This window comes from Oncorhynchus kisutch, linkage group LG17 (assembly GCF_002021735.2).
Source record: "Oncorhynchus kisutch isolate 150728-3 linkage group LG17, Okis_V2, whole genome shotgun sequence".
Lineage (NCBI taxonomy): Eukaryota > Metazoa > Chordata > Actinopteri > Salmoniformes > Salmonidae > Oncorhynchus > Oncorhynchus kisutch.
Genome location: NC_034190.2, coordinates 77,070,575 through 77,094,871, shown reverse-complemented (window position 1 = coordinate 77,094,871; position 24,297 = coordinate 77,070,575). Strand labels below are relative to the sequence as shown.

Sequence of the window (24,297 nt, the reverse complement as noted above, 5' to 3'; positions counted from 1 at the left end):
GAAAAAGAGAGAAAGAGAAAGAGCGAGAGAGAGAGATGATGAGAAACACTGAGAAAAAGAGAGAGAGCGAGAGAGAGAAGGAGAAACACTGAGAAAAATAGAGAGAGAGCGAGCGAGAGAGAGAGAAGGAGAAACACTGAGAAAATGAGAGAGAGAGAGAGAGAGAGAGAGAGAGGAGAAACACTGAGAAAATGAGAGAAAGAGCGAGAGAGAGAGAGATCATGAGAAACACTGAGAAAAAGAGAGAAAGAGAAAGAGCGAGAGAGAGAGATGATGAGAAACACTGAGAAAAAGAGAGAAAGAGAAAGAGCGAGAGAGAGAGATGATGAGAAACACTGAGAAAAAGAGAGAGAGCGAGAGAGAGAGAAGGAGAAACACTGAAAAAAATAGAGAGAGAGCGAGCGAGAGAGAGAAGGAGAAACACTGGGAAAATGAGAGAAAGAGAAAGAGCGATAGAGAGAGATGATGAGAAACACTGAGAAAAGAGAGAGAGCGAGAGAGAGAGAAGGAGAAACACTGAGAAAATGAGAGAAAGAGCGAGAGAGAGAGAAGGAGAAACACTGGGAAAAAGAGAGAAAGAGCGAGAGAGAGAGGGAAGGAGAAACAGAAAATGAGAGAGAGCGAGCGAGAGAGAGAAGGAGAAACACTGAGAAAAAGAGAGAGAGCGAGAGAGAGAGAAGGAGAAACACTGGGAAAAAGAGAGAAAGAGCGAGAGAGAGAGGGAAGGAGAAACAGAAAATGAGAGAGAGCGAGCGAGAGAGAGAGAGAGAAGGAGAAACACTGAGAAAAAGAGAGAGAGCGAGAGAGAGAGAGAAGGAGAAACACTGGGAAAAAGAGAGAAAGAGCGAGAGAGAGAGAGATGATGAGAAACACTGAGAAAAAGAGAGAAAGAGCGAGAGAGAGAGGGAAGGAGAAACCCTGAGAAAATGAGAGAGAGAGAGCGAGAGAGAGAGAGAAAAAGAAACAGAGAGATATGAATTTAGGATTTATTAGGATCCCCATTCGCCGAGACCAATGGCAACAGCTAGTCTTACTGGGGGCCAACGTATAACGAAGAAGACATTACAGAGAAAATACTTTAGAATTTACATACAACTAAAAACATTAACATGTAGTGTGTGTGTGTGTGTGTATATATCAGTTACACATACTGTACATGTCAAGATGTCAAGATATCCCTCTAGTGGTGTGGGGGCTGTGCATTGGTAAAGTGGGTGGGGTTTTATCCTGCCTGTTTAGCCCTGTCCGGGGATATCATCGGATGGGGCCACAGTGTCTCCTGACCCCTCCTGTCTCAGCCTCCAGTATTTATGCTGCAGTAGATTATGTGTCGGGGGGCTAGAGTCAATCTGTTATATCTGGAGTACTTCTCCTGTCTTTTCCGGTGTCCTGTGTGAACTTAAGTATGCTCTCTCTAATTCTCTCTTTCTTTCTCTCTCTCGGAGGACCAGAGCCCAAGGACCATGCCTCAGGACTACCTGGCATGACGACTCCTTGCTGTCCCCAGTCCACCTGGCCGTGCTGCTGCTCCAGTTTCAACTGTTCTGCCTGCGGCTATGGAACCCTGACCTGTTCACCGGACGTGCTACCTGTCCCAGACCTGCTGTTTTCAACTCTCTAGAGACAGCAGGAGTGGTAGAGATACTCTTAATGATCAGCTATGAAAAGCCAACTGACATTTACTCCTGAGGTGCTGACTTGCTGCACCCTCGACAACTACTGTGATTATTATTATTATTTGACCATGCTGGTCATTTATGAACATTTGAACATCTTGGCCATGTTCTGTTATAATCTCCACCCGGCACAGTCAGAAGAGGACTGGCCACCCCTCAAAGCCTGGTTCATCTCTAGGTTTCTTCCTAGGTTTTGGCCTATCTAGGAAGTTTTTCCTAGCCACCTCGCTTCTACACCTGCATTGCTTGCTGTTTGGGGTTTTAGGCTGGGTTTCTGTACAGCACTTTGAGATATCAGCTGATGTAAGAAGGACTATATAAATAAATGTAGTTAGATTTGAAAACAAACACACAAAAAGTAGGTCACATCGGGGAGAGGCGTTGTGCCACGAGGTGTTGCTTTATTTGTTTTTTAAAAACAGGTTTGCTGTTCACTGTGTAAGATGGAAGGAAAGTCCATGCACACGTGGCCCTGTATAATACTGTGCATTTTCTTGAATTTGTTCTAAACCTGGGGACAGTGATAAGACCCCTAACAGCAAGTCTGGTAATTGTTTGTGTCAGTGCTGTGTGTTAATTGACTATACAAACAACTTGGAATTTCCAACATATTAATGTTGCCAACAAAAACAAGAAGTGGAGCAGTCAGTCTTTTCTCAACTAGTATTAATATTATCCCTCTGATTACAATGAAGAGCAAGATGTGACACTCTGTTCTGGACCAACTGCAGCTTAACTAAACAGCTGCAGCTTAACTTTCTTTGCAGCACCTGGTCATATGACTGGACAATAATCAAGATAAGATAAAACTAGAGCCTGCAGGACTTCCTTTGTGGAGTGTTGTGTCAAAAAAGCAGAGTGTCTCTTTATTATGCACAGACCTCTACTCATCTTTACAACCATTGAATCGATATTTATTGACAGTTTACAATCTACACTATCACCAAGTAATTTAGTCTCCTCAACTTGTTCAACAGCCACTCCATTCATTACCAGAGTCAGCTGAGTTCTAGAACTTAGGGAATGATTTGTACCAAACACAGTGCTCTTAGTTTTAGAGATATTCATGACTAGTTCATTTCTGGCCAGTCATTCCAAAACAGACTACAACTCTTTGTTAAGGGTTTCAGTGGCTCCATTAGCTCTGGTTGCTGATGCGTATATGGTTGAATCATCAGCATACATGGACACACATGCTTTGTTTAATGTCATTGACAGGCCATAGGTAAAAATAGAAAAGAGTAGAGGGCCTAGAGAGCTGCCCTGCGGTACACCACACTTTACATGTTTGACATTAGGGAAGCTTCCATTAAAGTAAACAGTTTGAGTTCTATTAGATAGATAGCTCTGAATCCACGATATAGCAGTTTGAAAAGCCATAACACATATGTTTTCTCAACAACAGGTTATAGTCAAACATATCAATGGCTGCTCTGAAATCTAGCACCACAGCACCCACAATCTTATTATACATTTCTTTCAACCAATCATCAGTCATTTGTGTCATTGCAGTACATGTTGAGTGTTCTTCACTATAAGCATGCATTTTTTCAACAGTTTGCTAAGAGCTGTTAGAACCAGTAAAGGCCACTTTACCACTCTTGGGTAGCAGAATGACTTTGGCTTCCTTCCAGGCCTGAAGACAAATACTTTCTTCTAGATTTAGATTAAAGATATGACAGATAGGAGTGGCTATGGAGTCAGCTAACATCCTCAGTAGCCTTCCATCTAAGTTGTCAATGCCAGGAGGTTTGTCATTATTGATCGATAACAATACTTTTTCCACCTCTCCCACAATAACTTTACAAAATTCAAACTTGCAGTGCTTTTCCTTCAGTATTCTTTTTATTTTATTTTTTTTACGTACGATGTACAATGGCTCACTGTTTGTTGTTGGCATTTCCTGCATAAGTTTGCCCACTTTGCCAATGAAGTAATCATTAAAATAATTGGCAACATCAAATGGTTTTGTGATGAATAAGCCATCTGATTCGATGAAATTCTGCCCATAATTTCATTGAAAGTACTCCAAGGTATCATTCTTTATGTCATTGATCTTGGTTTCATAATACAGTTTAAAAAAATTGTTGTTGAGTTTAGTAGTATAATTTCTCAATTTGCAGTAATTCAAAACGTCAGATGTGCAGCCAGACTTATTAGCCACTCCTTTTGCCCCATCTCTTTCAGCCGCACAGTTTTTCAGTTCCTCATCAATCCATGGAGCCTCAACAGCTCTAACAGTCAGTTTCTTACCAAGTGCATGTTTATCAATAATTGGAAGAAGCAAGTTCATAAATTCATCAAGTGCAGCGCCTGGATGCTCCTTATTAATCACATCAGACCAACAAATATTTGTAACATCAAAATCTTTTGTATGATTTCTTATATACTATTTTAGGCCCAGCAGTTGGAACTTTGGCTTTCCTGGATATAGCCACTATATTGTGATCACTGCATCCAATGGGTACGGATACAGCTTTAGAACAAAGTTCTACAGTATTAGTAAACATGTGATCAATGATGATCAATGATGATCTTGTTCCTGTAGTGTTTGTAAACCTCCTGGTAAATTGATTAATAACCTGAACCAGATTACAGGCACTGGTTACTGTGAGAAGCTTCCTCTTGAGCGGACAGCTTGATGAAAACCAGTCAATATTCAGGTCCCCAAGAAAGTAGACCTCTCTGTTTACATCACATACACTATCAAGCATTTCAAACATATTATTTAGATACTGATACTGACACACTTGGTGGACTATAGCAACACCCCAAAAGAAAAGGCTTTAGATGTGCCAGGTGAACCTGCAACCACAACACTTCAATAACACTTGACATAACATCTTCTCTAAGCATTACAGGGATATGGCTCTGAATATACTGTATACAGCAACACCTCCCCCATAAGCATTCCTGTCTCTTCTGTAGATGTTATATCCTTGTATTTATACTGCTGTATCATCAAATTAATTGTCTAAGTGTGTCACAGAAATGGCCAATATATGAATGTTATCTGATGCTAATATATGAATGTTATCTGATGCTAATATATGAATGTTATCTGATGCTAATATATGAATGTTATCTGATGCTAATATATGAATGTTATCTGATGCTAATATATGATGTTATTGATTTCATTAACTTTATTTCTAAGGCTACATACAATAATATGAGCTATTATCAGCCCTTTCCTCGGTAGCTGATCAGCGATAGACATAATATGGAAAAGAGCAAACAAAGCAAGAGAAAACAATATACATTCAGCAGTCCATGAATCAGTTGGTGTGTGTATGTGTGTGTGTGCTACGAGGTTGAAGCTACGAACCCATAGGCTTGGTTCTCTTATCTCTTCCAGGCTTTTGAGAAGGAGGCTGGAAAATGAGCCTGCCATAGCGGATGTAAGCAATGTCCCCACAGCTACCTTGTCCTTGAACCTCAGGAACTTGACCACTATTGGAATGGGCCTTTCACCTAGGCCGGTGGTGGGTTTTCCAGTCCTGTGGGCGTGCTTCACCTCAATCTTCCTGTGGTCCATCTTCAGTTTCTCCGAGATACTTTCCCTCACTTTGTCCTCAGACTCCGTCCAGGTCTCATGTGGAGATTCTGCAATTCCGTCCACAACCATGTTGTTCTGCCTTGATTGTCCCTCGAGATAATCTGATTTCTTTGTCCTTGTTATCATGGATTCATATACAGAACTGATGTCCTCTCTCAATGATTTCTGTCACCTTGCTTTTCTCCTGTTTAAACTCATCGAGCTGATCTTGGGAGAACTGCAAACTGTTCTTCAGGTATGGACCTCTCTGGTCAGGTCGTCCATTCTTTTATTAGTTGACTCCACCAGTATTTGGACAAAACACTTGAAGCTATTTTGTTTTTGTTGTAACAACTGCTTGCAGAACTATTTTTGTTCGTTTAAAAGATCCTTCACCTGTGATCGAGAGACACCACTGTCCTCAACGGTACTCCCACCGGCTTTGGTGTTTGTCATGGTAACAACAGTAGGTTATCCTGTTACTCCTCGCAGTTTCAGACAGGGCAGGTCACAGGGAATATTGAAAACAACAACAACAAAATATCAAGCGTCTAGACAGCCCCAAGCCCGAGACAATCCCCTGTCCCAGCTACAAAGGCTAACCTCCCGCGGGCTACGTTCAAGCCCTCAGGAAAACCCTGGTAGATTGATAGGCAGCTAGCTAGCAGCTAGGCTTGCTGCTATTCCAAACAGCTCCTCAGACCCAGCCTTGGTCAGCAGGATCACTGGACAAATTGTAGCGTCCCAGCAACTGATGCCAACCATGTCGCTGGATCCAAACTCAAAAGGGAGCTAGCTATAACCAAACTTTTCCAAACGATTTTCCAAACTTTCCAAACCAACAAACCAAACTCTTCCTCATCTCGCGTTCAACAGGGAGTGACGAGAGGAAGTGAGAGAGATAAAAAGAAAGAAAGAGAAAGAGTAAGAGAGAGACGAAGAGAGAGAAAGAGACTAAGCGAGAGAAAGAGACTAAGCGAGAGAGAAAAAAAATACTCAGGTCATTCCCATCTGTTGCAGGCAGCAGGACTAAACCAGGCAGCAGGACTAGACCAGGCAGCAGGACTAGACCAGGCAGCAGGACTAAACCAGGCAGCAGGACTAAACCAGGCAGCAGGACTAGACCAGGCGGCAGGACTAAACCAGGCAGCAGGACTAGATCAGGCAGCAGGACTAGACCAGGCAGCAGGACTAAACCAGGCAGCAGGACTAAACCAGGCAGCAGGACTAGACCAGGCAGCATGACTAGACCAGGCAGCAGGAATAGACCAGGCAGCAGGACTAAACCAGGCAGCAGGACTAGACCAGGCAGCAGGACTAAACCAGGCAGCAGGACTAGACCAGGCAGCAGGACTAGACCAGGCAGCAAGACTAGACCAGGCAGCAGGACTAAACCAGGCAGCAGGACTAAACCAGGCAGCAGGACTAGACCAGGCAGCAAGACTAGACCAGGCAGCAAGACTAAACCAGGCAGCAGGACTAAACCAGGCAGCAAGACTAGACCAGGCAGCAGGAGTAGACCAGGCAGCAAGATTAAACCAGGCAGCAGTACTAAACCAGGCAGCAAGACTAGACCAGGCAGCAGGACTAGACCAGGCAGCAAGACTAAACCAGGCAGCAGGACTAAACCAGGCAGCAGGACTAGACCAGGCAGCAAGACTAGACCAGGCAGCAAGACTAAACCAGGCAGCAGGACTAAACCAGGCAGCAAGACTAGACCAGGCAGCAGGAGTAGACCAGGCAGCAAGATTAAACCAGGCAGCAGTACTAAACCAGGCAACAAGACTAGACCAGGCAGCAGGACTAGACCAGGCAGCAAGACTAAACCAGGCAGCAGGACTAAACCAGGCAGCAGGACTAAACCAGGCAGCAGTAGGCAGTTTGTTAGCCGCCTAAGGCTCAATAATGGAGCCAGTGTGTGACAGAGATGGATGGGAGCCTAAGGCAACTTATAAACCTGCAGTGGACAAAGGGAGGGAGTTGTCCTCTAGTTGCTCTCTCTCTGTCTGATTCTGTAATTAGATTTAGTTCTGTAGAGCAGCAGCGTCTCTATTCCCTCCACAATAACCTGAACAGGCTTTAATCTACATGTCTGCTAGTCCCAGATGAATCCAGTGTGGAGGTGGGCACATGGAGGGAGGATGCTAAGATCAGCAGGAGGAAATCAGGACAATGTAAATGGACTAGTGGGTTTTAGTTATGTAGTATTTCAGACACAGAGACCTCTCAGTGAACTGTTCATAATCACACAAGATTATTGGTAAAATAAAAACCAGTTTAGAAAGGTTATAGGCAGTAACAACTACTGAGATTCTCTCAGTCTCAGTTGTTTTGGATGCTTACAGAATGAAGATATCTGCTTTACTGTGTGAATGGAAGAGTATGCAGCCCAGTCCGGCAGACAAATGACCTAGTGGCCTCATGGGTGGAATGTTATTTATATCATAATTCATTTAAAAAACCTGCAGAAAATCCAGTGTTTCTATGTCACATGGTTGTGTTATATTTCAGTCTTCTGTGATGTATATAAAGTGTAATATTGGGATGCAAACTGAAAATGGAATATATTTCAACTCTATATCTGACATGGTACAGGTGTCTTCTTTTTTTTAAGCCCATAACCATATGTGTGAGGTGTATACTTTTGTTTCAAAGTAGATTTGTTTAAGACTACCCAGAAACACTCTGTGTGAACCTGATTTAGCCCACTGCAGTAAAAGGGAAGGTTCACCCGTTTCGAATGTTATATTGTTTTTGTGAACTTCTGAGTGATATTCTATCTATTCTCTGGGTCATTTCACGTTTTCATGTGTACCTGAGTTATTGGCGTTCAAGCAGGCAGAAATCCAGCCGGTGTGACGTAGCACCGTGATAAAGTCTCTCTCACTACACTGGAAGTTGATAAGAATATGACTTTTAGATGGTGAAAACGTCTATCGTTCATGTCTGACTTCAGTACTGGCCGTGATCATAACTCAGGAGAACGTTTTCTCTTGAATTAGCCATAGTTCATATTTTTGCGAAATTCCTACCTTGAGAATTGTTTTATTTTACAGAGGATCTAGGATCTCATGCTTCCTATTGGTCTGCCTCTTTAGTCCAGGGTGCATTGCATGGTGCCGTTGCCAGAGATATTATAGAAATTAGATAGGAATTCAAAGAATGAAGGAACGCATAACGCCCCACCCAGCAGACTGTCGACTAATCGCGTTCATGTTGTCATGCTGCGTCACGTGGTTACTAAGCTAATCATCACGCACTCCCTTCTCAAAGTCAGTGTATACGTCGAGAAACGTGCCTTTTTTCCTCGTAAGGGGCGGCAGGGTAGCCTAGTGGTTAGAGCGTTGGACTAGTAACCGGAAGGTTGCAAGTTCAAACCCCCGAGCTGACATGGTACAAATCTGTCATTCTTCCCCTGAACAAGGCAGTTAACCCATTGTTCCTAGGCCGTCATTGAAAATAAGAATTTGTTCTTAACTGACTTGCCTAATTAAATAAAGATACAATAAAAGTATGTATTGGTGTCACGATTCCAAAGCAATACGATACTACAGATGGCAAGTTCATTATCCCACATCTCGTAAAAGATTTGTAATGTTTTTACTTCCTGTTGACAAAATGTATGTTTTTTTTTTAGCTAGCACCCAATAGGCTCCCATTAACTCCTTAAAGGAGAGTTCTCCTGGTCCCAGAATCACCAAGATGAAGGGGAGGAAAAAGGTTAAAGAAGGATTTTTAAGCCTTGGGACAATTGAGACATGATTCGTGTGCCAGTCAGAGGGTGAACGGGCAAAACAAAAGATTTAAGCACCTTTGAATGGGGTATGGTAGTAGGTGTCAGGCGCACTGGTTTGAGGGTGTCAAGAACTGCAACGCTGCTGGGATTGGAGTCAACATGGTCCAGCATCCAAAGGACATCCAGCCAACGTGACACAACTGTGGGAAGCATTGGGGTCAACGTGGTCCAGCATCCCTGTGGAATGCTTTAGACACCTTGTAAAGTTGAAAGCAACTCAATAGTAGGAAGGTGTTCTTAATATTTTGTAAAAATAATGTCCTTCCTCAATATCTTTACTACATCTTCACTTGGCAGTGATAAGGAACTTCTGGGTGTTTGCATATTTGCCTATGTTTGTGTGTGTGTGTGTCCTCTCTCAGCCCCCTTAGAGAGGGAAGAAACAGATGTTCCATACTGACCGTTTTAGTAATACTGTCTCTGAGTCTTTCCAGTCATTGTGAGAGCTGCTCGTCCACCAGACATCCTCTCTGGTCCCTCGGCCCTGCCTTGTGTGTGTGTGTGTGTGTGTGTGTGTGTGTGTGTGTGTGTGTGTGTGTGTGTGTGTGTGTGTGTGTGTGTGTGTGTGTGTGTGTGTGTGTGTGTGTGTGTGTGTGTGTGTGTGTGTGTGTGTGTGTGTGTGTGTGTGCGTGCGTGCGTGTGTGTGTGCGTGTGTGTGTGTGTGTCGTCCACCACTCGGACCATCCTGTTGGCTCTGAGACAAAACCTAGAGGATCCCAAGCTGCCTGAGGTCTAATTATGGAAATCTTACTAATCTATTCAGCAGCAGCTAGCCCTCTGACAGCCTTTGTTCCTGCAAGGGATTTATTGAAGGACCTGTGTGTGTGTGTGTGTGTGTGTGTGTGTGTGTGTGTGTGTTGCTGCCTCCTTTTGTAGCCTCCTCAACTGATATTAGCTTTATTTGGGGAGGCAAAGAGGAGAGGGTTTTAAGAGCCGAGGAGTGTCATCTAGGTGGGTCAGGTAGGTGGGTCAGGGTCGTATTCACTAGACACCAAACGGACAAAAACACACCAAAATTAGGAGGGACTACCTGAACTTTGTTGCAAAACATTTGCAGTTGCAAAATATTTTTCCATGGTTTGTTACATGTGCTCTAATCACAGGGCCATTCACTGATCTGGTATTCCTCATTTCCTCAGGGCACAATGGCTTTTCGGGTTGACTAAGTGAAACTGGGAGCTTTAGAGTCGTGATGGTGGACTGGAGCTGGTTTTCTCTGAGGCAGAGATTGAAACTGGAGCTTGGCAGGGAACCTAGTGCTGTCCCGATGCTGTTACACTGTTCCCGTGGGGCTCTTCCCCCTCTCCTCTTCTCCCTCCTCTCCACTTCCACCTATCATCTCCGCTGGCCGCAGAGGAAAGGAGGGGATGGAGTAGAAAGGAGGGGAGAGGAGAGGATGGACAGGAGAGGAGAGAGGAGAAGAAGCAGTTTGTAAACAACAATAGCTCTCCCTGGATCAATCCAGTTAGCATGTATTCAGGGAGAGAGAGACACGGTCTACCTCCACCCCCACCTTACCTACCAAACCCTGTAAACTAGCTACTTCCTTTACCACCCCACCCAACCCATTAAAATCCTGTATACTAGCTATGTCCTGCACCAACCCCAGCTTACCTACCAAACCCTGTAAACTAGCTATGTCGTCCACCACACACACCTAACTCACCAAACCCCGTAAACTAGCTATGTCGTCCACCACACACACCTAACTCACCAAACCCTGTAAACTAGCTATGTCGTCCACCACACACACCTAACTCACCAAACCCTATAAACTAGCTACGCCCTCCTCCACCCCCACCTAACCTACCAAACACTCGTAATCAAATGTTTATGGCTACTTCCGGCGCCGACAGAGATGGCCGCCTCGCTTCGCGTTCCTAGGAAACTATGCAGTTTTTTGTTTTTTTACGTGTTATTTCTTACACTAGTACCCCAGGTCATCTTAGGTTTCATCACATACAGCCGAGAAGAACTACTGAATATAAGATCAGCGTCAACTCACCACCAGTACGACCAAGCGGATGCGGATCCTGTGTTCTGCCTTACAACCAGCGCCACGGGATGGTTCCCATGCAGCGACCCAAAAAAACGACTCAGAAAAAGAGGGAAACGAAGCGGTCTTCTGGTCAGACTCCGGAGACGGGCACATCGTGCACCACTCCCTAGCATTCTTCTTGCCAATGTCCAGTCTCTTGACAACAAGGTTGATGAAATCCGAGCAAGGGTAGCATTCCAGAGGGACATCAGAGACTGTAACGTTCTCTGTTTCACGGAAACGTGGCTCACTGGAGAGACGCAATCCGAAGCGATGCAGCCAGCGGGTTTCTCCACGCATCGCGCGGACAGAAACGAACATCTTTCTGGTAAGAAGAGGGGCGGGGGCGTATGCCTTATGGCCAACGTGACATGGTGTGATGAAAGAAACATACAGGAACTCAAATCCTTCTGTTCACCTGATTTAGAATTCCTCACAATCAAATGTAGACCGCATTATCTACCAAGAGAATTCTCTTCGATTATAATCACAGCCGTATATATCCCCCCCCAAGCAGACACATCGATGGCTCTGAACGAACTTTATTTAACTCTCTGCAAACTGGAAACGATTTATCCGGAGGCTGCATTCATTGTAGCTGGGGATTTTAACAAGGCTAATCTGAAAACAAGACTCCCTAAATTTTATCAGCATATCGATTGCGCAACCAGGGGTGGAAAGACCCTGGATCATTGTTACTCTAACTTCCGCGACGCATATAAGGCCCTGCCCCGCCCCCCTTTCGGAAAAGCTGACCACGACTCCATTTTGTTGATCCCTGCCTACAGACAGAAACTAAAACAAGAAGCTCCCACGCTGAGGTCTGTCCAACGCTGGTCCGACCAAGCTGACTCCACACTCCAAGACTGCTTCCATCACGTGGACTGGGAGATGTTTCGTATTGCGTCAGCCAACAACATTGACGAATACGCTGATTCGGTGTGCGAGTTCATTAGAACGTGCGTTGAAGATGTCGTTCCCATAGCAACGATTAAAACATTCCCCAACCAGAAACCGTGGATTGATGGCAGCATTCGTGTGGAACTGAAGGCGCGAACCACTGCTTTTAATCAGGGCAAGGTGTCTGGTAACATGACTGAATACAAACAGCGCAGCTATTCCCTCCGCAAGGCTATCAAACAAGCTAAGCGCCAGTACAGAGACAAAGTAGAATCTCAATTCAACGGCTCAGACACAAGAGGCATGTGGCAGGGTCTACAGTCAATCACGGACTACAGGAAGAAACCCAGCCCAGTCACGGACCAGGATGTCTTGCTCCCAGGCAGACTAAACAACTTTTTTGCCCGCTTTGAGGACAATACAGTGCCACTGACACGGCCTGCAACGAAAACATGCGGTCTCTCCTTCACTGCAGCCGAAGTGAGTAAGACATTTAAACGTGTTAACCCTCGCAAGGCTGCAGGCCCAGACGGCATCCCCAGCCGCGCCCTCAGAGCATGCGCAGACCAGCTGGCCGGTGTGTTTACGGACATATTCAACCAATCCCTATACCAGTCTGCTGTTCCCACATGCTTCAAGAGGGCCACCATTGTTCCTGTTCCCAAGAAAGCTAAGGTAACTGAGCTAAACGACTACCGCCCCGTAGCACTCACATCCGTCATCCGTCATCAAGCTCGAGACCCTGGGTCTCGACCCCGCCCTGTGCAACTGGGTACTGGACTTCCTGACGGGCCGCCCCCAGGTGGTGAGGGTAGGCAACAACATCTCCTCCCCGCTGATCCTCAACACTGGGGCCCCACAAGGGTGCGTTCTGAGCCCTCTCCTGTACTCCCTGTTCACCCACGACTGCGTGGCCACGCACGCCTCCAACTCAATCATCAAGTTTGCGGACGACACAACAGTGGTAGGCTTGATTACCAACAACGACGAGACGGCCTACAGGGAGGAGGTGAGGGCCCTCGGAGTGTGGTGTCAGGAAAATAACCTCACACTCAACGTCAACAAAACTAAGGAGATGATTGTGGACTTCAGGAAACAGCAGAGGGAACACCCCCCCATCCACATCGATGGAACAGTAGTGGAGAGGGTAGCAAGTTTTAAGTTCCTCGGCATACACATCACAGACAAACTGAATTGGTCCACTCACACAGACAGCATCGTGAGGAAGGCGCAGCAGCGCCTCTTCAACCTCAGGAGGCTGAAGAAATTCGGCTTGTCACCAAAAGCACTCACAAACTTCTACAGATGCACAATCGAGAGCATCCTGGCGGGCTGTATCACCGCCTGGTATGGCAACTGCACCGCCCTCAACCGTAAGGCTCTCCAGAGGGTAGTGAGGTCTGCACAACGCATCACCGGGGGCAAACTACCTGCCCTCCAGGACACCTACACCACCCGATGCTACAGGAAGGCCATAAAGATCATCAAGGACATCAACCACCCGAGCCACTGCCTGTTCACCCCGCTGTCATCCAGAAGGCGAGGTCAGTACAGGTGCATCAAAGCGGGGACCGAGAGACTGAAAAACAGCTTCTATCTCAAGGCCATCAGACTGTTAAACAGCCACCACTAACATTGAGTGGCTACTGCCAACACACTGTCAATGCCACTGACTCTACTCCAGCCACTTTAATCATGGGAATTGATGGGAAATTATGTAAATATATCACTAGCCACTTTAAACAATGCTACCTTATATAATGTTACTTACCCTACATTATTCATCTCATATGCATACGTAGATACTGTACTCTATATCATCGACTGCATCCTTATGTAATACATGTATCACTAGCCACTTTAACTATGCCACTTGGTTTACATACTCATCTCATATGTATATACTGTACTCAATATCATCTACTGTATCTTGCCTATGCTGCTCTGTACCATCACTCATTCATATATCTTTATGTACATATTCTTTATCCCCTTACACTGTGTATAAGACAGTAGTTTTTTGGGGAATTGTTAGTTAGATCACTTGTTCGTTATTACTGCATTGTCGGAACTAGAAGCACAAGCATTTCGCTACACTCGCATTAACATCTGCTAACCATGTGTATGTGACAAATAAATTTGATTTGATTTGAAATGTTTGCAGAGTGCATGAAGCCTCTTTCCCTACAAACTCAGATGTGGGTTGAAGAGCTGTTTATTTAATCATGGGCGCAACTTTGGTTTATCCAGTCGGAGTATCACTCCAAGCAGCCTACCCGACCGCTCGGAGATGTCCGCATGGTCCTAAAGAACACCGCTGCCTTGTTCTGTATCACATTCCAATGATTAAACATTCCAATGATCACATTCCAATGATTAAACATTCCAATGATCACATTCCAAAACCGATGGGGACAAAAATGCAATTTCAGACATGTCCCTCCGTCCCCAGCGCCCCGGTATAAAATGGACAGTATCTTTCTTTGATGTACCAACTAACTTATTCCCCTCTTTTCTGCCGGGGCGGCAGGTAGCCTAGTGGTTAGAGCGTTGGGCCAGTAACCAAAAGGTTGCTAGATTGAACAAGACAGTTAACCCATTGTTCCCAGGTCGTCATTGAAAATAAGAATTTGTTCTTAATGAATGTTCCTACAGCAGTTTGTTTTTAAGGGAAAAGCACTTAACTACTTGCTGGTTTTTGTTTAAACGTTGATTAATTGACAAACACTGAGAAATACTGCTGATATTGTGTGCAGCAAAAGCGAATCCCATTTAAGATCATCGGTCGGTATTTTATAGTCTCCTTTTCAACGCTCTCTAAAACACTCAAACTCCTCTGAAGTAAATATCTTAGATGTGTCACTGTGCTTCTTGCTCGTAGTTTTGGAAACAACTGTTTCCATCCCCCGTGCCTGCTACCCTGCTACCCTGCTACACTAACCTAAAGCACGTCCACAAATGGTCAGCCACTTATCCCCCCTCCCCTTTAACAAAAACAGGGTCCCTATATATATATATATATATATATATATATGTGTGTGTGTGTCCCCACTAATATATCAAAGAACAGCTGTCTGAAGGCTCTGTGATGACAACTCACCCCTTCCATCTGTCTCCTTCCTCCTTCTCCTCCTCCTCCCTTATTCCCAATCATCTCTTTCCCCTACAGTCTATCTCTCCCTCTCCTCTACAGCTCTGCTCCATATTTTCCTTCCAATCTCTCTCTCCCCTTCTTTATAATGTCTCTCTCCCCCTCTTTATAATCTCTCTCTCCCCCTCTTTATAATGTCTCTCTCCCCCTCTTTATAATCTCTCTCTCCCCTTCTTTATAATGTCTCTCTCCCCCTCTTTATAATCTCTCTCTCCCCTTCTTTATAATCTCTCTCTCCCCCTCTTTATTATGTCTCTCTCCCCTTCTTTATAATCTCTCTCTCCCCTTCTTTATAATCTCTCTCTCCCCCTCTTTATAATCTCTCTCTCCCCTTCTTTATAATCTCTCTCTCCCCTTCTTTATAATCTCTCTCTCCCCCTTCTTTATAATCTCTCTCTCCCCTTCTTTATAATCTCTCTCTCCCCCTCTTTATAATCTCTCTCTCCCCTTCTTTATAATCTCTCTCTCTCTCTCTCTTTCTCTCCCCTCTTTCTATATATCTCTTTCTTTCTCGCTCTCCCCTCTCTCTCTGTTCTCCTCCCCTCTCTCCCCTTCTTTATAATCTCTCTCTCTCTCTCTGTCTCTCTCTCTCTCTGTCTCTCTCTGTCTCTCTCTCTCTCTCTCTGTCTCTCTCTGTCTCTCTCTCTCTCTCCCCCGTCTTTATAATCTCTCTCTCTCTCTTTCTCTCCCCTCTTTCTATATATCTCTTTCTTTCTCACTCTCCCCTCTCTCTCTGTTCTCCTCCTCTCTCTCCCCTTCTTTATAATCTCTCTCTCTGTCTCTCTCTGTCTCTCTCTGTCTCTCTCTCTCTCTGTCTCTCTCTGTCTCTCTCTCTCTCTCTCTCTCTGTCTCTCTCTGTCTCTCTCTCTCTCTGTCTCTCTCTGTCTCTCTCTCTCTCTCTGTCTCTCTCTGTAACTCTCTCTCTCTCTCTCTCGCTCTCTCTCTCCCTCTTCTTTATAGTCTATCTCTCTGTTCTCTATCTCTCTCCCCCTCTTTATAATCTCTCTCTCTCTCTCTCTCTCTCTCTCTCTCTGTCTCTCTCTGTCTCTCTCTCCCCCTTCTTTATAATCTCTCTCTCTCTCTCTCTTTCTCTCCCCTCTTCCTATATATCTCTTTCTTTCTCACTCTCTCCTCTCTCTCTGTTCTCCTCCTCTCTCTCCCCTTCTTTATAATCTCTCTCTCTCTCTCTGTCTCTCTCTGTCTCTCTCTCTCTCTGTCTCTCTCTCTGTCTCTCTCTCTCTCTCTCTCTCTCTCTCTCTCTCTCTCTCTCTCCCTCTTTATAGTTTATCTCTCGGTCCTCTGGCAGTCTCTATGGGGGTGCCACAGGGTTCAATTCTCGGGCCGACTCTTTTCTCTGTGTATATCAATGATGTTGCTCTTGCTGCGGGCGATTCCCTGATCCACCTCTACGCAGACGACACCATTCTATATACTTTCGGCCCGTCTTTGGACACTGTGCTATCTAACCTCCAAACAAGCTTCAATGCCATACAACACTCCTTCCGTGGCCTCCAACTGCTCTTAAACGCTAGTAAAACCAAATGCATGCTTTTCAACCGGTCGCTGCCTGCACCCGCATGCCCGACTAGCATCACCACCCTGGATGGTTCCGACCTAGAATATGTGGACGTCTATAAGTACCTAGGTGTCTGGCTAGACTGCAAACTCTCCTTCCAGACTCATATCAAACATCTCCAATCGAAAATCAAATCAAGAGTCGGCTTTCTATTCCGCAACAAAGCCTCCTTCACTCACGCCGCCAAGCTTACCCTAGTAAAACTGACTATCCTACCGATCCTCGACTTCGGCGATGTCATCGACAAAATGGCTTCCAACACTCTACTCAGCAAACTGGATGCAGTCTATCACAGTGCCATCCGTTTTGTCACTAAAGCACCTTATACCACCCACCACTGCGACTTGTATGCTCTAGTCGGCTGGCCCTCGCTACATATTCGTCGCCAGACCCACTGGCTCCAGGTCATCTACAAGTCCATGCTAGGTAAAGCTCCGCCTTATCTCAGCTCACTGGTCACGATGGCAACACCCATCCGTAGCACGCGCTCCAGCAGGTGTATCTCACTGATCATCCCTAAAGCCAACACCTCATTTGGCCGCCTTTCGTTCCAGTACTCTGCTGCCTGTGACTGGAACGAATTGCAAAAATCGCTGAAGTTGGAGACTTTTATCTCCCTCACCAACTTCAAACATCAGCTATCTGAGCAGCTAACCGATCGCTGCAGCTGTACATAGTCTATTGGTAAATAGCCCACCCTTTTTCACCTACCTCATCCCCATACTGTTTTTATTTATTTACTTTTCTGCTCTTTTGCACACCAATATCTCTACCTGTACATGACCATCTGATCATTCATCACTCCAGTGTTAATCTGCAAAATTGTAATTATTTGCCTACCTCCTCATGCCTTTTGCACACATTGTATATAGACTCCCCCTTTGTTTTCTACTGTGTTATTGACTTGTTAATTGTTTACTCCATGTGTAACTCTTTGTTGTCTGCTCACACTGCTATGCTTTATCTTGGCCAGGTCGCAGTTGCAAATTAGAACTTGTTCTCAACTAGCCTACCTGGTTAAATAAAGGTGAAATAAATCAAATAAAAATATCTCTCTGTTCTCTATCTCTCTCTCTCCCCCTCTTTATAATCTCTCTCTCTTTCTCTCTCTCTCCCTCTTTATAATCTGTCCTCTCTCTGTCCCTTCCCTTTGCTCTGACTACATGGACACCAACTCTGGGATGTGTTGTTGCTCTGACTACATGGACACCAACTCTGGGATGTGTTGTTGCTCTGACTACATGGACACCAGCTCTGGGATGTGTTGTTGCTCTGACTACATGGACACCAGCTCTGGGATGTGTTGTTTCTCTGACTACATGGACACCAGCTCTGGGATGTGTTGTTGCTCTGACTACATGGGCACCAACTCTGGGATGTGTTGTTGCTCTGACTACATGGACACCAACTCTAGAATGTGTTGTTGCTCTGACTACATGGACACCAACTCTAGGATGTGTTGTTGCTCTGACTACATGGACACCAGCTCTGGGATGTGTTGTTGCTCTGACTACATGGACACCAGCTCTGGGATGTGTTGTTTCTCTGACTACATGGACACCAGCTCCAGGATGTGTTGTTGCTCTGACTACATGGACACCAGCTCTGGGATGTGTTGTTGCTCTGACTACATGGACACCAGCTCTGGGATGTGTTGTTGCTCTGACTACATGGACACCAACTCTAGGATGTGTTGTTGCTCTGACTACATGGGCACCAACTCTGGGATGTGTTGTTGCTCTGACTACATGGACACCAACTCTAGGATGTGTTGTTGCGCTGACTACATGGACACCAACTCTGGGATGTGTTGTTGCTCTGACTACATGGGCACCAACTCTGGTATGTGTTGTTGCTCTGACTACATGGACACCAACTCTGGGATGTGTTGTTGCTCTGGCTACATGGGCACCAACTCTGGGATGTGTTGTTGCTCTGACTACATGGACACCAACTCTAGAATGTGTTGTTGCTCTGACTACATGGACACCAACTCTAGGATGTGTTGTTGCTCTGACTACATGGACACCAGCTCTGGGATGTGTTGTTGCTCTGACTACATTGACACCAACTCTAGGATGTGTTGTTGCTCTGAATACATGGGCACCAACTCTGGGATGTGTTGTTGCTCTGACTACATGGACACCAACTCTAGGATGTGTTGTTGCTCTGACTACATGGACACCAACTCTAGGATGTGTTGTTGCTCTGAATAGATGGACACCAACTCTAGGATGTGTTGTTGCTCTGACTACATGGACACCAGCTCTCGGATGTGTTGTTGCTCTGACTACATGGACACCAGCTCTGGGATGTGTTGTTGCTCTGACTACATGGACACCAACTCTAGGATGTGTTGTTGCTCTGACTACATGGGCACCAACTCTGGGATGTGTTGTTGCTCTGACTACATGGACACCAACTCTAGGATGTGTTGATGCTCTGACTACATGGACACCAACTCTGGGATGTGTTGTTGCTCTGACTACATGGGCACCAACTCTGGTATGTGTTGTTGCTCTGACTACATGGACACCAACTCTGGGATGTGTTGTTGCTCTGACTACATGGGCACCAACTCTGGGATGTGTTGTTGCTCTGACTACATGGACACCAACTCTAGAATGTGTTGTTGCTCTGACTACATGGACACCAACTCTGGGATGTGTTGTTGCTCTGACTACATGGACACCAACTCTAGGATGTGTTGTTGCTCTGACTACATGGACACCAGCTCTGGGATGTGTTGTTGCTCTGACTACATGGACACCAGCTCTGGGATGTGTTGTTGCTCTGAATACATTGACACCAACTCTAGGATGTGTTGTTGCTCTGACTACATGGGCACCAACTCTGGGATGTGTTGTTGCTCTGACTACATGGACACCAACTCTAGGATGTGTTGTTGCTCTGACTACATGGACACCAACTCTAGGATGTGTTGTTGCTCTGAATAGATGGACACCAACTCTAGGATGTGTTGTTGCTCTGACTACATGGACACCAACTCTGAGATGTGTTGTTGCTCTGACTACATGGGCACCAACTCTGGGATGTGTTGTTGCTCTGACTACATGGACACCAACTCTAGAATGTGTTGTTGTTCTGACTACATGGACACCAACTCTGGGATGTGTTGTTGCTCTGACTACATGGACACCAACTCTAGGATGTGTTGTTGCTCTGACTACATGGACACCAACTCTAGGATGTGTTGTTGCTCTGACTACATGGACACCAGCTCTAGGATGTGTTGTTGCTCTGACTACATGGGCACCAACTCTGGGATGTGTTGTTGCTCTGACTACATGGACACCAACTCTAGGATGTGTTGTTGCTCTGACTACATGGACACCAACTCTAGGATGTGTTGTTGCTCTGACTACATGGACACCAACTCTGGGATGTGTTGTTGCTCTGACTACATGGGCACCAACTCTGGGATGTGTTGTTGCTCTGACTACATGGACACCAACTCTAGGATGTGTTGTTGCTCTGACTACATGGACACCAACTCTAGGATGTGTTGTTGCTCCGACTACATGGACACCAGCTCTCGCTGTACCCCTAGAACCATGCTCCGTACAAACCACCCACTGTACCCCTAGAACCATGCTCCGTACAACCCACCCACTGTACCTCTAGAACCATGCTCCGTACAAACCACCCACTGTACCCCTAGAACCATGCTCCGTACAACCCACCCACTGTACCCCTTGAACCATGCTCCGAACTGCCACCAATGTACCCCTCACCATCTCTATCTCCATGCTGCCACCACAGTATCCCTCACCATCTCTATCACCATGCTGCCACCACTGTACCCCTCACCATCTCTATCTCCATGCTGCCACCAATGTACCCCTCATAGCCCTCCTCTCCAACCTGGTCCTCTCCCTATAGAAGAAAACACCTGCTCTGAAAACCCAGGGAAAACTCACACAGCCCGGCCCTCATGAGTCAAGTCAGCTCGGCCCTCATGAGTCAAGTCAGCTCGGCCCTCATGAGTCAAGTCAGCTCGGCCCTCATGAGTCAAGTCAGCTCGGCCCTCATGAGTCAGTAATTTACAGAGAGGATAGAAAACAAGAGAGAACGAGAATGAAAGAGAGAGAACGAGAGAATAACGAAACGAGAAAACGAGAGAGGAAAGATAGACAGAGAGTGGGTTCACAGAAAGGAGAGTTACAAAATCAGCTGGAGCTGAAAGCTTGGAGCTGCCCCACTCTACTCAATGTCAGGCCAGGCAGGCATATGTATGTCGGTGTGTTGAAAAGAAAAGGTATCCCTCCACCAGCAGTGGGGGCCCCCTGCAACAAGGGTTATGGCACTCCTGGGCTAGCGGCCTGGGACTGATTTAGGAGCCTGTTTGAAGTGCAGATTACAGATTCTTTGCACCAAATCCCTCCAGGAGTATCCATGGCCCCTGGAATCTCTCTCGGGTTTCATTCAGGTCCGGCCCTAGCTGGCAGACCCAACTTGGGGTCTTCTGGACGAGAGATAAAGAGCCAGGAGCCAGAGGGTAGGAACAACGGCCGGACGGACACACAGAGGGGACATGAGGGAACAGATGAGGTGAATAGAAGGTCTTTGAGGAAAGAGTGTATCTCAGCTATGTGTGTGTGTGTGTGTGTGTGTGTGTGTGTGTGTGTGTGTGTGTGTGTGTGTGTGTGTGTGTGTGTGTGTGTGTGTGTGTGTGTGTGTGTGTGTGTGTGTGTGTGTGTGTGACTAAGCTGAAATACCAGTGCTAGATATCAGAAGTAACATAAGAAAGTAGGAATGTTTAGTCTTCCCCACAAAGAAGTTCTGACATGTAGGTGAGATTGTTCACATGTACACCACATACATTAACCCTCCTCTTCGCATGATTTGTGTCCAGAAGAATCGTGAAGAAAGGGTTAATAAAATAACAAAACCAGGAGTCTCACAATGAACGCTGAGAGAGAAAGGGGGGAGAGGTAGGGAGAGAGAGGGAGAGATGGGGGGGAGGGGTAGAGGTAGGGAGAGAGAGGGAGAGAGGGGGGAGAGGGGGAGAGGTAGGGAGGGAGAGAGAGAAAGAGAGGGGGGAGAGGTAGGGAGAGAGAGGGAGAAAGAGAGTGGGAGAGGTAGGGAGAGAGAGAGAGAGAGAGAGAGAGAGAGAGAGAGAGAGAGAGAGAGAGAGGGGGAGAGGTAGGGAGAGAGAGAGAGGGGGAGAGGTATGGAGAGAGAGCGAGAGGGGGAGAGGTAGGGAGAGAGAGAGAGGTAAGGAAAGAGAGACGGGGGGGAGAGAATGGGAGAGGTAGGGAGAGAGAGAGAGGGAGAGAGAGTGGGAGCGGTAGGGAGAGAGGGGGGGGGGAGAGGTGAAGAGGTAGTGGGAGAGAGAGAGAGGTAGCGAGAGAGAGAATGGGAGGTAAGGAGAGAGAGAGAAAGAGCGAGAGGGGGGGAGAGGTAGGGAGAGAGAGAGGGAGAGAGAAGGGGAGAGGTAGGGAGAGAGAGAGAGGGAGAGAGAGAGATGGGGAGAGGTAGGGAGAGAGAGAGGGGGAGAGAGAGAGGGGGAGAGAGGGTGAGAGGTAGGGAGAGAGAGAGAGGGGGGGCGAGAGAGGGAGAGAGATGTAGGGAGAGAGAGAGAGGTAGGGAGAGAGAGAGCGAGAGAGAGAGAGGTAGTGAGAGAGAGAGCGAGAGGTAGGGAGAGAGAGAGGTAGGGAGAGAGAGAGAGGTAGGGAGAGAGAGAGGTAGGGAGAGGGAGAGGTAGGGAGAGAGAGAGAGAGAAGTAAGGAGAGAGAGAGAGGTAGGGAGAGAGAGAGAGAGGTAGGGAGAGAGAGAGGTAGGGAGAGAGAGAGAGAGAAGTAAGGAGAGAGAGAGAGGTAGGGAGAGAGAGAGGTAGGGAGAGAGAGAGGTAGGGAGAGAGAGAGAGAGGTAGGGGGGAGAGAGAGAGAGAGAGGTATGGAGAGAGAGAGAGAGAGAGAGAGAGAGAGGGGTAGGGAGAGAGAGAGAGAGGTAGGGAGAGAGGGAGAGGTAGGGAGAGAAAGAGAGAGAGAGAGAGAGAGAGAGAGAGGTAGGGAGAGAGAGACACCACTCGCTCTGTGTCAGTGGTCTCAGATACCATCAGCACGGTGACTAACTCCACTGTGTGTGCTCTCCTACCATCTCACTGTCCAGAAAGAGACACGCTAGCAATCTGTTACCAACCCTTCACACCACTCACCACACAGCAGTACACAACACAGCAGTTATTCTAATGAAACAACCTCAAGCTATAGCTAAAGTACAAGAAAACCTGTAGTGTGTGTGTACAGGCAGAGCCAGCCGAGACCATTTCAGACAAAGTCCAGGATTTGGTGCGTTGAATGAGTCCAGTAAAGGAGAGCAGTGTTCAGGAGTCTTAGAGGCATTCAAAGGTATTCTAAACATTCCACCAGTGGTTTGTGACATTCTTGTATCTACGTGTTCTGAAGAGAGACGAGGAGAGTGTTGATTGGTCGGTCAGTATGTATGGTCTGCCTGATGGAAGTCAGTTCACAACAGTTCTATCAGTTCACAACAGTTCCAACAGTTCACAACAGTTCCAACAGTTCACAACAGTTCCATCAGTTCACAACAGTCTATCAGTTCACAACAGTTCTATCAGTTCACAACAGTTCCAACAGTTCACAACAGTTCCATCAGTTCACATCAGTTCTATCAGTTCACAACAGTTCCATCAGTTCACAACAGTTCCAACGGTTCACAACAGTTCCAACAGTTCACAACAGTTCTATCAGTTCACAACAGTTCCATCAGTTTCTATCAGTTCACAACAGTTCCAACGGTTCACAACAGTTCCAACAGTTCCCAACAGTTCTATCAGTTCACAACAGTTCTATCAGTTCACAACAGTTCTATCAGTTCACAACAGTTCCATCAGTTCCAACAGTTCACAACAGTTCCAACAGTTCACAACAGTTCTATCAGTTCACAACAGTTCTATCAGTTCACAACAGTTCTATCAGTTCACAACAGTTCTATCAGTTCACAACAGTTCTATCAGTTCACAACAGTTCCAACAGTTCACAACAGTTCCATCAGTTCACAACAGTTCTATCAGTTCACAGCAGTTCTATCAGTTCACAACAGTTCCAACAGTTCACAACAGTTCCATCAGTTCACACAGTTCTATCAGTTCACAACAGTTCCATCAGTTCACAACAGTTCTATCAGTTCACAACAGTTCCAAGGTTCACAAACAGTTCCAACAGTTAACAACAGTTCTATCAGTTCACAAACAGTTCCCTCAGTTCTATCAGTTCACAACAGTTCCAACGGTTCACAACAGTTCCAACAGTTCACAACAGTTCTATCAGTTCACAACAGTTCTATCAGTTCACAACAGTTCTATCAGTTCACAACAGTTCCATCAGTTCTATCAGTTCACAACAGTTCCAACGGTTCACAACAGTTCCAACAGTTCACAACAGTTCCAACAGTTCACAACAGTTCTATCAGTTCAAACAGTTCTCCAGTTCACAACAGTTCTATCAGTTCATAACAGTTCTATCAGTCATAACAGTTCTATCAGTTTCAGTAACAGTTCCATCAGTTCCACAACAGTTCTATCAGTTCAAAACAGTTCCAACAGTTCAAACAGTTCTATCAGTTCACAACAGTTC

General features: G+C 46.0%; 1 protein-coding gene across 1 annotated transcript in view; it reads right to left on the bottom strand.

Moving 5' to 3' along the window:
• The window catches only part of LOC109907078 (putative fidgetin-like protein 2), a 45,702-nt gene that overhangs the window by 5,624 nt on the left and 15,781 nt on the right, over nucleotides 1-24,297 (bottom strand). The window lies entirely within an intron of this gene.